Source organism: Taudactylus pleione, unplaced genomic scaffold (assembly GCF_031769625.1).
Source record: "Taudactylus pleione unplaced genomic scaffold, aTauple2 ptg000113l, whole genome shotgun sequence".
NCBI lineage: Eukaryota > Metazoa > Chordata > Amphibia > Anura > Myobatrachidae > Taudactylus > Taudactylus pleione.
The window spans coordinates 5,000,411-5,015,840 of NW_028284515.1; the positions used below are offsets into that span (position 1 = coordinate 5,000,411).

At 42.9% G+C, this 15,430-nt stretch overlaps 1 protein-coding gene across 1 annotated transcript in view; it reads right to left on the bottom strand.

Annotated features, from left to right (window-relative positions):
* Window positions 1-13,766, bottom strand: part of LOC148525064 (carbohydrate sulfotransferase 9-like) — an 80,112-nt gene extending 66,346 nt beyond the window's left edge. Inside the window, exon 1 of the mRNA XM_088471297.1 lies at window positions 13,735-13,766. The gene's annotated coding sequence lies outside the window, so the exon portion shown is untranslated. The remainder of the gene's footprint in view (window positions 1-13,734) is intronic.
* Between the last annotated feature and the right edge of the window lie 1,664 nt (window positions 13,767-15,430).

The following is a 15,430-nucleotide window of genomic DNA, read 5'->3' on the forward strand; positions in this document are numbered from 1 at the left end:
CCTCCCTGCAGCCTAAACGTAAACCTCTCCCCTGCAGCATAACACTAACCCTACCCCCTGAGCAGCCTATTCCTAACCCCCCCCACAGCCTGACCCTAACCCTTTCTCTAGTGCCTACTCTAACCCTCCCCCTAACCCCAATTCTTAATATCAGGATGCCAGCGTGTCTTCCCAGCATGATGGCACACAGGCTGCATGCCAGAGTTCCCTCGTAAAAAAACAGTATGTGCGTGCCATGTTGGATTCTGTCACCTGACGTTCTTCCTCCACTCAGAGTGCGGCTCCCAGACCAGCTGATCGCAGCATCCAATCCCTGGCAATTCCATTTAGAGACTGGCTTCTGGGCCTGATTCAGAGCCGGACGCTCTGACCAGAGCGCTTGCTCTGAATCAGGGCCCTCCTACCTAAAAATGGAGCGGGCCTCTTGGACGCTCGCATAGCTGTGGGTTACCACCCACAGCTTATGCGAGCGTCCATCGCGACCATCGGGCTTGCGACGAGACCCTGAGGTAGGGTCTCGTGGCCGCAAGCCCTGGAGTGATTTTGGCTCTATCAGAGCCAAAATCACTCCCACTGACATCACCAGTGATGTCAGTTGGGCCGGACCCAGGCGGTAGGCGTTCCCATGGGAATGCCTCCGTCTGGCAGCCACGCCCACGGCAAGCCCACCAAAGGGGGCGTGCTGCCAGTCACCATCAACAGCATGCCCCCTTTGGTGCGAGACCTGGAGCGACAGCTTGGCTGTCGCTAAGCGGGTCTCGCGCATGTGCACGACAGAGCTCCCTCCGTCATGCGCATGCGCATTAGGGCACCATCGACCCGCTTGCAAGCGTCCTACGCTCGCGAGCGGGTCTGAATTAGGTCCTCTGTTGCCAGTACAATGTCGCTTCTTTCTGAAGTTACAGCTCAGTGCTCAGCTCCCAGGTACTCTGTATCTGAACAGTCCCAATCCATGATATATTAAGTTACTATATCTGGTAAACAAGTCTCCTATACCATCTTGCACACCAGTCTGGTTTTTACCATTGAGACTCTTGTTCTTACAGCCACCATTGGTTCCAACCAATGCCTCCTACCATCAGTCTCATCCGATGCTTCCAATAGAGTGTGGTACAAGAGATAGACAGTAATTAGATAGAAAATGTCTAGATTGACCCCAGATGTTAGACAGTTAATATATCGACAGGTACAAAATGTTGACAGGTACAAAAGGTCGACACACTAAAGGTCGACATGTTAGAAGGTCGGCAGGTACAAAAGGTCGACAGGGTCAAAAGGTCGACATGAAAATGGTCGACATGAAAATGGTCGACACATGATTTATTTATTTTTTTCCTAAATACCAATCGGACCCTTGCGGGCACGGTGGCTCGCTTTGCTCGCCACATGGATTTGTTCCCCCTCCATGCCCACTTGGATGGTAGGGAATGACGTTGGATGGTAGGGAATGACGTTGGACACTGGCTCATCTTAAGTGCCTAAACCTAAACCTAACCCTAAAAAAAAAAAAATGTGTCGATCATTTTTGTGTCAACCATCTTCATGTCGACCTTCTGGCCCTGTCGACCATTTGTACATGTCGACCTTCTTACATGTCGACCTTTAGTGTGTCGACCTTTTGTACCTGTCGACCTTTTGTACCTGTCGATCTATTGACTGTCTAACATCTGGGGTCGATCTAGACATTGTCTAACTAAATACTTTCTATCTACAGTCCGGCACCCCTTCCAACATTGGACTCATATTAATTAAGTTCTTTATTTCATCAACATCGGTCCCAACTGATCAAGTTCTTCAATTCATTAACATCTTACTCATATCAATTAAGTTCCTCAATTCATCAACATCGATCCCAACCGATCGATTTCACCAATTTATCAACATTGGACTCATATAAATTAAGTTCCTCAATTTATCAACATCGGTCTCAACCAATCAAGTTCATCAATTCATCAACATTGGACTCTTATCAATTAAGTTCTTCAATTCATCAACATCAGTCCCAACCGATCAAGTTCATCAATTCATTAATATCCTACTCATATCAATTAAGTTCATCAATTCTTCAATATCGGATTCAAATCCATCAAGTTCTTCAAATTCTCACCATCGGTCTCAAACTGATCCAGTTCTCAATCCAGCATCATCGGTTCCAACTTGATTCTGTTCGTTCATTCAGTATTATCAACATCAGTTCTCATCCAACCTGCTGTTTAATAAAGACATTTCATTCTTGTTCTCGCCTTCGTGCCCATTATCCTCTGCAGCTCCTCTACCTCTTCACAGCAGTACATGAGGAAGTCCTGGCTCAAGCCACCCAGGTTTATTCACACCTCACAAGTCTCACCTTCAGCATCCACACCTGTTCGAGTCCAAACCAACCCTCAGACGTGACAATATATATACACACCTTAACGCAAACAGTTATATATGTATGTAGGGGCGCCGAGAGGGGGGATGAGCGGGTACTAATTACATGGGCCTGGGTTTGCTGGAGGGGTCCCGCTTCCCACCCCCACCTCCTCCCTGTCAGCTGGGCAGCCCAGCACACGCTGCTGTGTACTGGGCTGCAAAGGGACACTGATCATCCCCCCCCCCCGGATTTGCACTGGGCTGATGGGCTCACAGCGCCCCCCTTCCCTAGCAGGCGGCACTGCAGCTATGTTTTTTTTCTCTTTCTTTTTCTTAAGAGGGTGTGGCCACATCTCCCGTGATTAGGCCACATCACTTTCATCCGGCCTAGCAGCCCTGTATATATGCATAAAGAAATACATAAACATAGATATATATCTAATTTAAGATCTATTTTGCAGGAAATTGCAACTATAAATTAAGCATTAATGAGGCAGATTACCTTGACTCATGAAGTTGCAGTAAACATGTCAATCCAGTAGATTAAAGAACTGGATGGGGCACTGTCCCAATAACAGGATTATACACAGTAAATTTTGAAACAATTTAATACATAGAAAATGCACAAAATATAAATACAATAAATACAGTAGAATCATGAAAAAAGGTGCATCTAAGTGGGACTCCATTCATGAATATCTGAGGTAAGTAAACTATAAAACATTATGAGTCCTCATTGAATACAAGCATAAGCCTATCTCCAAGTCACTAGACTGAATACTTTGACCTCAGGTTATCTGTCAGGTGCATGAAAACAATCCAGATGATTTTAATTTAAACACACAGCTAGTGTGTTGCTGGTAAATTGCTTGCCAAATGAAACCATCCGAAATATCAAAGTGTAAATCCCGTTTTGGATACTTTCTGTCACCTGGATGTTGCACCTCTATCTGCATTGCTTGTCACTTTATAAATCAAACAGTAATTACTGTAAAGTCACATGCATGTGTTGAAAAAAAGAAATAGAAAAAACAACAAACCAACAAAAAAAAGAAACAAGAAAAACCAGCCAGAAAAAATGCACATGTAGCCTTTTTCCACACACCTGTTCTCTTTTGTGGCTGGTTTTTCTTCTTTTTTCTTTTTTTGTTATTTATTTTTGTTTTTTTCAACACATGCGAAGTGACTTTAATAATCCATAATAATAATCCATAATAATTATTAATTTAATAATGTATTATTATTATTATTAGTTTATTTAAATCACCCTGTTCTAGGAGGACTAGACTTGCTACCACTTTTTATGCCTTTACTGTCCCACATACTAATGCTTTCCCCATATTTAGCTGAGAAGCCACTTGAGTGCAGGTACCAGCAATATAAGGACATCAGCTCATTTTGTCACAAGAATTAATGCATACATTTTTTTAAGCAAAGCCACCCTGGTTTGGTTTTGCCTAAAAACAAATTTCTGCTTTAAATCTGGTGTCTACATTGCTGAAATCAGACCACTGCCAACATCTTGCAGGTTATTATTTTTATGTATTGTGTTTCTCCAACAGGGCGCCAGTAGGTTTAAATAAAAATATTTGTTTTTAACCTTGACTAAGCATTTACAGCAAAATAATTGTTGTTATTACTGCTGCATATATCAGACCATAGTACTTAAATATGCAGCAAGCACTGGACATATGATATTCCAAACATAAGATTTTAGAATAGCTTTTTGGATCAGAGGTGACTGTTAGTTGTGGCTGAGGAAGGACACGATTGGGAAACAGATTGTGAGAGCTCACTGTGATCATACGAATAATCTATCCTATGAACAGAGTGCTTTATAAAATGTAGACTAAAGGAATTAGTAGAGTAAATGATGGATAGTCACTAATAAGATTCAACAGGTGTCATAAGAAAATGAGTGTATGAAAAATACTAAGGTTGTAAAGGTGCATCTTCCTAATATCTGCTGTAATGTTATTGACTACATTGTCATAACAAAAGGGTGTGGTATAGAATGTTAAATTGACATTCATAATGACAGTATGGACAGAATGTTGACACATCAATAAAATGATTTTGCTTTTAACATGTCATCTAACCCTAACTTCTACCCTAAAGCTAATATAACCATAGCCCTAATCTAACCCTAGCTCTAATATAACCCTAACCCTAATATAACCCTAACCCTAATATAACCCTAGCTCTAACCTAACCCCAGACCTAATCTAACCCTAGCCCTAATATACTGTCAGAAATGAAGAAATCAGCCTGACACCACCAAAAGATGCTCTGACATGGGGGTTCACTATGGTACCCCCCGATTTGGCTTTCTGAAGGTATTTGATGTTTTTAAACAGGCTCAATAGCTGCTAAATAGCATTTTTCTATACCTGGTGCAGAAAAGTATTCTGGAGTATTTTTTCCAGAAAATAACTTATGCCAGAAAGGGTACTTGAAAATGGGGGTCAGCATATTTAAAAGTTGCTAAAGTGAAGTTGAAAAAATCATGAAAAATCCACCTTCTGCAAGCACCTGCAATCAAAAAAACACTTGGGGCATACTTGGGACCCCCCAGAGTCAAGTTCACTAGTTTTTAACTTTGTACCCCCCTTTTTCAAAGTGATTTTTTTTGGGTGTCCTTAAGTGTGTTTTAAATTTTTTTTACACAGTTTACCTTTTGGGGACTGTCTGAAGGCTGCAGGGGGGTTCCCGCAACGTTGCACCCCAAAACCCCATTCTGCACTTTTTTCCGGTTGCTATTCATAGGCAAAACTTTTTCGCCTAGTACATTGCATTGACTTTCCGCCTAGGCGAAAAGTCTTTCAAATTGAATACAGGGTAAAAGCAAAACAGGCGAAAATAACGTCATCGGCGAAAAAGTGTCGCGGATCCGGACTTTTCGCCTCAAATTGAATACGGGCCATAGATGGCTGCAGGGGCGGATTGGGAACTTAAAGTGGCCCTGGAAAAAATTCTGAGTGTGGCCTCATGCAAATTTAAACTGTAGGTGCCTCAAAACAATCATAAGTTGTGCTAGCAAACAGCCAACTTGACAGCCATACAATGCAGAGAGCACCTTTGTGCCTGCCATCCACACAAACAGCATTCCAGTCAAGGGTGTAGCTATAGTAGGTGCAGAGAGTGCAGCTGCTACGGGCACCCTCTCCCTGCACTGAGTAAAACTGCCATTTCCTGAGCCCCAACTTTTCTATTCCCACTAGAGTGCTGCTGCAGGGCATTTGGACCCAGAGCTGGTCCAAGCTACAGCCATCTCTAACTATTGCATACATGTCACAATGCAGGTTACAGCCCTATATAAAGGATGCCTAGCTACTGGCAGCCATTTTGTGGTTAAATTTTGTCCTACATTACTCTCTGAGTAGTTCATGTTTTATGTAGGCGACTTTGGATAATGACTACTGATATGAAGTTTGGATTATATCTCCCAATAAGGTCCTGAACAGCAACATTATTAGAAAAATAATCTGAATAGCATCTTAATGTAAGGACTTTATAACAAATTTTGGCATGTCACCCTAACCCCTCCCTCCATTTTTCCTGCTGTTTTTAAGTTAGAAACAATGGATAAAGCAAATTATTTATCTGATATGACACTGCATGACAGATGGATACACACTTGTCCAAGTGGAGGATTCAACTCCAGGCCAGACTGTTAACACAATCCTACTGGAGACCTGGATGCAGATTCAACATCCAGTATATGCCTACACACCTGCCCAATTTTGCAGCAAATCTCAGACAGTAGGTACAGAGAATGGGGCTGCTATGGGGCCCAGGCGGCCTTTGATTGTTGCTGCGGGGCATCTGCTGCCAATGGCCCAGTCGTCTCTGCCCCCATCTCTCTTCAGTAACTGATTTATTAGTGAATCATAGCCTTCCTTATATACCATGTTGTTTCAGAAACATTTAGGATTAGGGAGACTATATCATTTTATTTTAAATATATTTTTTGTTTATAATGCTTACTATATGCTAATTACAATTTATTTAATCCTGCATGTCAGCTAAGTAGGTAGATATTAGATAATTTATAATCAAAATGGATAAACAGCAAAATAATTTGCCCGGGTGGGGGGCTTTGGAAATTTGCTATTGGGCCCCCATAGGTCTTGCTTGCGATCCCAGTAAACATCATACAGTACAAAGAGCATCTCAATCACCACCACCAGCTTGGTTACTACCATAAAGTACATAGATCATTCCAGGGACTGGCACACATTAAATTGAGAATCCTAGTGACAATACAGCACAAACAAAATTCCAGTTACCACCATACAGCAAAGACTGTATCTCATCATCACCATACAGCATCCCAGTGACTGCCATAATGTATAGACAGCATTCCATTGAATGTCATACAGTACTTTAAGCATCAAGGTATTGCCGAAAACAGTCCATCATAATGTACATAGCACCCCAGACTTGTAGCTTGATTACTTCTGGGTGACAAACTCCTGAAACAGCAATCTGGCCATAGCCCGAGTCCAACAGACTGTGTGGAGACAAGCATGGGAGATCACCATACTTAAGTGACCCTTGTTGCCCAATTACTGTTGCATGTTAAATAAAATAAATTACATACATCTACCAGTGAAGCCTACGACCAATCCTCCCTGCTGTTTAGGTGTGCATAGTTATTCTAGTCTACATCAGTATTTTAAGTTATTGTTTCCTATAGTTTAGTAAAATTAGCCAGTATTTTGGTTTAAGTTATTATATAGAGGTATGTTTTCTCATAACTTGCCTTTAGTTAAAGTTAGTATTCTGCAGACTAGAGTACGAGAATGAAAAATTATGTACCCCTGAGTTGGTTTAATCACAATTGTATTTTGATTGCTGGCAATCTAATAGTGTGTGCTTCTGTTATTTTGTTAAAGGCATTTTCATTTGTGCACTGTGTGTTTGTACGATTATGTAATATTTCCCTCACCCCATTTATGAGAGAGGAGGAGTCAATTAAATGTTGAGGAGGGGAGGTCTTGTTGGCTGGGACCCACTCTGCTAATCCCCAGAGGTGAATCCTCCAGCTCATTGGTAACCGAGTAGGCAGGACTATCCTCTCTGTGAGGGAGTTTCCCAGCTGCTGGACTTGGGGCGTTTGTTCTCCTCCTGTCAGCAGGGCCAGATTAACAATGAAGCCAATGGAGCAAAGGCCTCCACATAAATATCGACCCATAAACATGGCAGCATGATGGTGATCAGCTGCATCAATTAGTCGGCCATAAATCTTAACTATTAAAATGGTACTTCTATTTTTTTCACAAAATTCTGCAACTTTTCTCTGTTTATGTATTTAGGCAATACCCACACATCACTGGCCACACTCACAGCACTGGCCACACCCACACAGCACTGATCACACCCACACAGCACTGGTCACACCCACACAGCACTGGTCACACCCACACAGCACTGGTCACAGATTCTCCCCTTCTAAATATAAGCCATTGTAATTTACAGCCCCAGGCCCATGTAGCCCTTAATGCAACTCTACCTGTCAGCCATGGTTAAGAGGAGCAAGGCTGCTTATTCTTCAAAGAGTGCAGGACAAGTAATGGAATTTCAGCTGGGGGGCAGAGACATTTACACAGTTCACAATAAGTGCAGACCGTGTTATGTAACCTTTTTGAATGGCTGCACATAGGGAAGTTACAACACTGGGCAGCGTAAAAATATTATTTACAGTATATACAAAATAAAACACAAAGCAGCACACTGGGAATTACTGTAGAAGCTATGGCCAATCCGCCCATGCCCTCAACAGTGAGTGTACAGGGGTCTAACCCTAGTGTAGTTACCCCTCAGCAGTGAGTGTACAGGGGCCTAATCCTAGTGTAGTTACCCCTCAGCAGTGAGTGTTCAGGGGCTGGCTCCAGTGTAGGTGCCCCCTCAGCAGTGAGTGCTCGTGGCTGCCCCCAGTATAGGTGTCCCCTCATCAGTGAGTACCCATGGGGCTGTCCCCAGCTACACTAACAGCAAGAGTCACAACTGATTCACACGTTTGCAGACACTACATGAGTTGGATTACCAGGAGTAGAGGGCACCCAGCTTCAGAGCCTCAAAGTTTGACCAAGTCCTGTAAGGGCAGAGAGGGGAACACATAAACCGCCAGCCTATACCTTCCCATACTTCCAGTCTGCCTGACTATATACCCTGGCATACTTTCAGGGGCCTGTAATACAATGCAATGAAAGATCCTGCAGCCCTCACAGACAAGGTGGGTAAACTCCAAGCAGCGCCCCAGACTTCAGCCTCCCAGGTGCATGCACACTCCGGAATTCACCCAGCTGTAGGCATTGCTTTATGTCCACTTCTGGCTAACTCATGCCCGGTGATGAAAAAAAAGATGATCTCCGGGAGTCTGCAGGTAGGGGTGCGGAAGTGACGGATGACCTCTGCCGCAGCGACGGGAGGGGCAGAAGCCGCCAATCCCAGCATCCACACAATAGATAGACAGGTAGTCAGTGCATATGTGTGACACCGGCTTTGAGACACTGCCTGTGCTGCTCACCTCACATCCCTACTTTCCAGCACCTGACGCCACTAGCGGGTAACCAAGGGAGGGTGAGTAGTGAATCAGGAAGGGGTGGACTGATCTGCAAAGCACAGCCATAGATGGCTGGTCCCTGGGGAGGAGTCAGCCACCATGAACAAATCATGTTGGTATCTGCCATTAATATGCCAAGGCCGACTCTCATTGGGTAGGTAGGGTTAGATATTTTAAAAAAACAAAAATAAATTGTTTACAGTGGCCCCAAACTGTCCGGCCCACCAGGAAAACTCCCTGTGAGGTCTATGGCCAATACGCCACTGGATGGCTGGGACATACAGACAGTTGGTGTGGCTCCCCTATTTGAATTTTAGACTTCGCTGCAGCTGCCACTGGCCCTAATATTACTGTAACCCTAAAATAAATTTACATTCTGGCTCTTACATTATGTCAGTGTCGACATTGTGAATGGTGACATGTTTTGTGCAACATCCTGTTATTGACATTCTGAATGTCGACTTTATGACCACATACCATAAAACAGCAATGCATAAATTACAGGGCGATTTACTTTAGCACTCTGTATGTCATTTTCAGTAAAAAAGAACAAACATAAAATAAGAAACGTTAAGGTCCTGATTCTGAGTCACATGCAGCGGCGGCCATGTCTGCATCTGCAGCCGGTCGCACGCCTGCAACTTTATACAAATGCCGGTACAATCCCTTCCCTGGTGTACAGCTGGTGCGCAGGGGCTAAGACACCCACTTTTAGCCACTTTAGAAGCTCAGATACCGCTTGGTGCGTCTTTAGATGCAACCATCGAACGCACCATTGAAACTTACACCAGCCCCATGCTAGGTGCAGAATCTCAGTGTGAACAATTGTGCTTCTGAGTCCTCAGCCACTACAGCGACACTTCCAAAACAAACTTATAAGACGGACCATCTCTGTGTGTCCACTTAGCCACCTCCCTGCCACCACCCAGGAATGCACAATACATTTATGAAACCGTGAATCTCCTGTGCTTCTCAATGTCACCTCTGCGACTCTGTACACATGCGCAGTGCGAATTAGATGCATGCGCAGAAGAAAAAGCTGTACAACTGCATCCGACATTGGCAGTACATCCAACTCAGAATCAGCCCCAAAGGGATGTCTCCTTTCAAAACAAATTAGCCTGTGTAGTAAACGTGAATTTGGATAACACTTGTTACACTGCTAAGGACTTCAAAACTACTATTAGAAGGATACATCTGAGACTCTAAGGAGTATATTTACTAATGTTCAGGTTTTGAGAAGTGGAGATGTTGCCCATAGCAACCAATCAGATTCTGCTTAACATTTATCTAGGGGATGTAGTCTGGAACCCGACGGTCTAAATGCCGACCGCCGGCTTCCAGACTGCTTTATCCCGACTAGGGATGAATGACAGGCGTCTAAATGTAGACGCTTGTAATTTCCCCGACGTCGGGAGACTGGCGCCCAGCATCCCAATCGAGCGGATGCCGGGCGCCGCAGCAGACAGCCGCGGGGGGGGGGGTTAGGATTAGGGCTCCCGGGGGGGGTCTTAGGGCTAGGCACCCCCCTGGGAGGTTAGGGTTAGGCTAGGGGGAGGGAGGGTTAGGGTTAGGCACCCCCAGGGGGAGGTTAGGGTTAGGCACCCCCCCGGGGGACTTAGGTTTAGGCAGCGGGGATGGGGGGTTAGGTTTAGGCACAGGGGGGGAGGTTAGGGTTAGGCACCCCTAAGGAGGGTTAGGGTTAGGGGGGTTAGGTTAGTAAATACTTACCTTTAGGACGATCAGGATATCCTCCGTTGTCGGGCAGCCGCTGTTGGCGGTAATATATATCACACCTTTATCTAGCACCTTCTAGAAGATAGTAGTTAGAATCTGATTGGTTTCTGTGGGCAACATCTCCACTTCTAAAAACCCGCACTTTAGTAAATATACCCCTAGAGTTAAGAATGAGTTAGAGGGAAAGCTATTAACATTTTATTCCCATTAAATTCCCATTTCCCAGCTATTAGTTATATTTTTGTCAGGTAATAAACAATATTCTTTATCACATATTCAAGAAAACTATGTCTATTATTATTATTATTATTATTATTATTATTATTTTGCTGCTTTTAATTGGGCATTTGAATATAATAATCTAATAAAGGTTATATTGTATAAAAAATAAAAATGTTGTCCTTGTCCCAGATACATGAATTTTTGTACGCAAACGAACAAAAATCCATGGATCCAGCGGTCTCATGTGTGGCATATAATAACACCTGCGAGTAAATCATGGATAATTGAATTGAACCCTCTGAGTTTTAATATTGATTGTAAATCTTGTGCATTACATATAGGGAGTTATGTAATATGCGCTTAATTTAAATCGACAATCAGTTACAAGACTGGTTCAGCTTTATTACTGAATGCATAACCCCCATAGAGTATCTGAAAAGCTACATTAAAATATAGTTTTACATTTTTAAAATGACAAATTGGATGCAAAATTGTGATTAAATTTCACATCTAATTGAACAACAAAAGGTAAAACATTTGTAAAATATCTAAATGTTTCTTAAGATATATTTTTGTATAAGCTATTAAAGATTTGCGATTAAAAAATGGATGTACTGGCCAAAAACAGCAGATTGTTCTTCAATCCAAATTACAGAGGTTTTGCCCAACACTATACACATGTAAATACACCATATCAAAAACATTAAAGGAGCATATTAAGCAATGTTTCAAAATAAGTATATGTCATATTGAAACTAAACGGGGCTTACCAAGAAACACTGGGAGATATGTATGAACCGTCGAAATGGCATCAGCGCACGTTATGTGCGCTGATACCGCTTCTCCCCCATGTATGAATGGGGGTCTGGGCGGTAAATGACAGGAGCGCTATGCGCCTCTGTCATTATAGGTGCTGCTATCTACAAGATAGCAGCGCCGATAGTCTGGGCTATGTATGAATGGTCAGTTCACCTGACCATTCCACCCGCTGTACTATAGCTGTCACTATCAACAGCTACAGCCTGTCGATACCCTATACCAACAGCAGGGACAGCGCTGTCCCTGCTGCGGTGGCTGCTGGCTTCAGGGCTGCATGCGGGATCTCGTGATTCTTGCGAGATCCCGCGCATACTCAGTGGAGCCGACCAGGACTGAGACACAGCGCATCAGCACTAGGTTGATGTGCTGTGTACTCAGGCAGGGATCGCAGGTGGGGAAGTTATCACTCCCCCGCTCCGGCCGATGAGTTGTTAATAAATCTCATGGTTAGTGCTTCCTGCTTCGCTTGCCTCTATAATACATATAAAGGTATTGCCTTTGAAAAAGCTGTCTGTTGACACAGAAATACGTCAGCCTTATCACCAGAGAATACTTTTCATTTATTGGACCACCCATTGCACGCTATTTTTGGATTAAGACCTTTTTTTTTTCCATCAAAAGCCAGATGAATACAAGCCAAGCCACTCTGGAACCTAATTGAATGGGAGCACTATACAGCCAAGGGACTGCACAGGCTGCAGGTTATTCTAACCCTTCTGGACATTATTAATTGCACCCTAAAGGACTGAGCAGGCACCCGGTAACTATACTTGGATCCTCCATCTTATTACTATACAGTGTTTCTGCAAACATGGATTGGTCTTTATCTCTGGTGTTTTAATATATCCCATTTTATACTTTGAGTCTACTGTTATTCATATGACTTTATTTTATGCACTTGTTGGAAAATTCAGATTGTATATTGTGCTTATTAAATTTGTTTTACATATTTTTATAGGTTGCTCACACAGTATTAATTTATTTATATATTTATGCATGTCATGTTTTGGCCATCTAATACTGCAATGCTCTAAAAAGCCATTTTTTAGTTTATTTTTGAAGCGAAAAAAATATACTACCCTCACAGATATTTTCTGTAGAAATCTGCCTGAAAATTGCTTCAAATCTGTATAAAACATGCTAGTATTTTTTTTATTAATCTTTATAGCAAGATTTTAGCAGTATGTCAACAGTAAACGGGTGGGGGCAGATTTGATGATAGAAATGCAATTTTATACAATATATAATGTTGACTTAAAGTTGCTGTACAATGGGGCTAATTCAGAGACGTGCACTAACTCGGTGGTTAGCGCACTTCTCTGATTGTGCTGTTCTGCGCCAGTGCAAGACCCATACTGCACATGTGCAGTACGGGTCCTGCGTGATTGCACGCAGAGCAGCAGCAGACTGTCAGTGATTGACTGTCTTCTGCTGTTTCTGGGCAGGGAGGGGATGGTGACAGCCTACGTTTCCCCCAACGGCGGCGTTTCGCCACCATTAGGGGGGGGAAAGAGGCCATGATCTCCATCGGCTGATGGAGATTTCCTGGCATCTTTTGGAGCAATTGCTTTCGTCAGCCAGCAGAAGATCACGCAGATGTGCCGATGCTGTGTCCATGGACGCAGCTCAGAACAGTAATGAATGCAGAGTGCCTCCTGCTGCATTACCATAATAGTGCTATCACAGCTGCTGTATAAGAATACAAAAGGGATTCCACTGCACAGAAGTTGGATCATCATAAACACTTAATAATATTATTATTATTATTATTATTATTATTATTAACATCATTATTATTAGTAGTAGTAGTAGTAGTAGTAGTAGTATTACTATAATTATTAACATCATTATTATTAGCTGTTCTTAAAAAAAAAAAACATTGAAAGTTAATGGAACTGATCATATCACCATATAAAACATCTAGGCAGATCTGCAAAATGGCCACAAGAAACAGAAATGTAATCTGCATTGACATGTTCCTGTAATTCCTGTAGATAGAGCATTTCTTATACATGAAATAAATAGCTTTATCTTACCTTGCTTAGTCTCCCTCTTCTGTTGGAAGTTGAACTGCCTTTTTACCTGTTCAGTGGATATGCAGGTATTTATATCCAATCCCACACCTACTCCCATACTCACCAGAAGGTACAATACAGCCACACCCACATTGCAAATGACCTGATGTCATTATTCAAAGTTTTTTTCTCCCCTACAATACTGTGCTGATATTTTTAGTCTTACTGGTATGTGATGGTCACTTTTGCACTGTACTAATATTCTTGCATACACATGTTTAATATGGAACTGCACCAGTTTAATAAACAAGATAGTTTATTCACTGTGGGGAGGATTATATATATATAATATAAATTCTATGGCTGGAAAGTTTTGTGAAGTAAAAGAGAAGTATCTCCAGATGCTGCAGACTCGCGCTCAGTGGGAAACTGACCTTGAAAGAAAAGAAATGGAGGTGGTCCGTCCTAAAGTCAGCTGTAAGGAGCAAGTACAAACTCTCCACTCTGATTTATCTGCAGCTAGAGCAGTTTCAGAAGGTCTGACAGAAAAGAAATGTATTCCTGGAGGAAAGTCTGCATAAAGCTTCAGAGCAAAGTGAATCTTTGGAGAGAGAGCTTAACCTTGCCCATGGCAGGGCTTGGAAGTTGCAAGAACAGAGGCCCTCATTCAGAGCCGTTCGCTATTTGCGGTCGTTCGTTCAAAAACAAGGGGTGGCTATTCAAATGATCCGTTCGCACATTGCAGTCTGTTCACACCTCTAAGTCTGAACGAGCGAGCAAAACATACGCTCGTTTATTTGATAAAAACGCCCCTTGGCCGCTCGCACCATACGTCATGTTCGCTATTTATTAGATTAATAGAGTACATCGTACAGCTTATGAACTGCTCGCTATTCTTGTGGTTGGTTTTTTCAACCGCTATTTTGCGAGCAGTTCTGAGTTAAAAAAAACCAAGTGACGTGGTCAATGACGCTGCTGTATTAATTATGCACTCCCTTAAAACGCCCGTTTTGACCTTTAAGCACGCCTGCGTTCGAATTCCACTCCCCCGTTTTCAAGCACCTTCCCCTGTTACCACCCACAGACGCCTCATTCTGTCACTCAAAATAGCAGGCACTCGCTATATAGCGTACAAATGATTTTCGGACGCACTGACTGGTTCGCGCATGCGTACTAAAAACCGTACGCATGCGCAGATGTGCGAACATCGCTCGGAACGAGCGTACTACCGCTAGCGAGCGGCTCTGAATGAGGGCCAGAGTGAGAACCTTGAGATTTGTCTGCTAAGTACACAGGACCAGTTGCAATGATTCCAAGTGGAGAGGAATACCAAAGAAATGGAGTTGCATAATGAATTAAACATGGCAGAGTCTGAAATAATTGTACAAAACTTGAGAGTGGCTGAATTTGAAGTTTTGGAGAGCAATCTGCTACAAGCTGAGAGCAAGTTGGAAAGCACCATGATGAAAATTGCCCAGCTGGAAGAGCAGCTGTCTATGGCTCAGAAACAGTTCCACATGGTAGTGGGAAAATCAGAAGAGGAAAATAAGTTAAGTAACATTCTGAAGTTGGATTCGGGACCCAAAATGGCGTCTGATGTCTTCGCTGAACCCAGTGTGGCAGAAGTTCCAGCTAGACAGTATTTGAAAATAAAGACCTCTGTGGAGAGTGAACTTCAACCTGTGCTGGTGGAACATGTTGAAATTGTTCATCATAT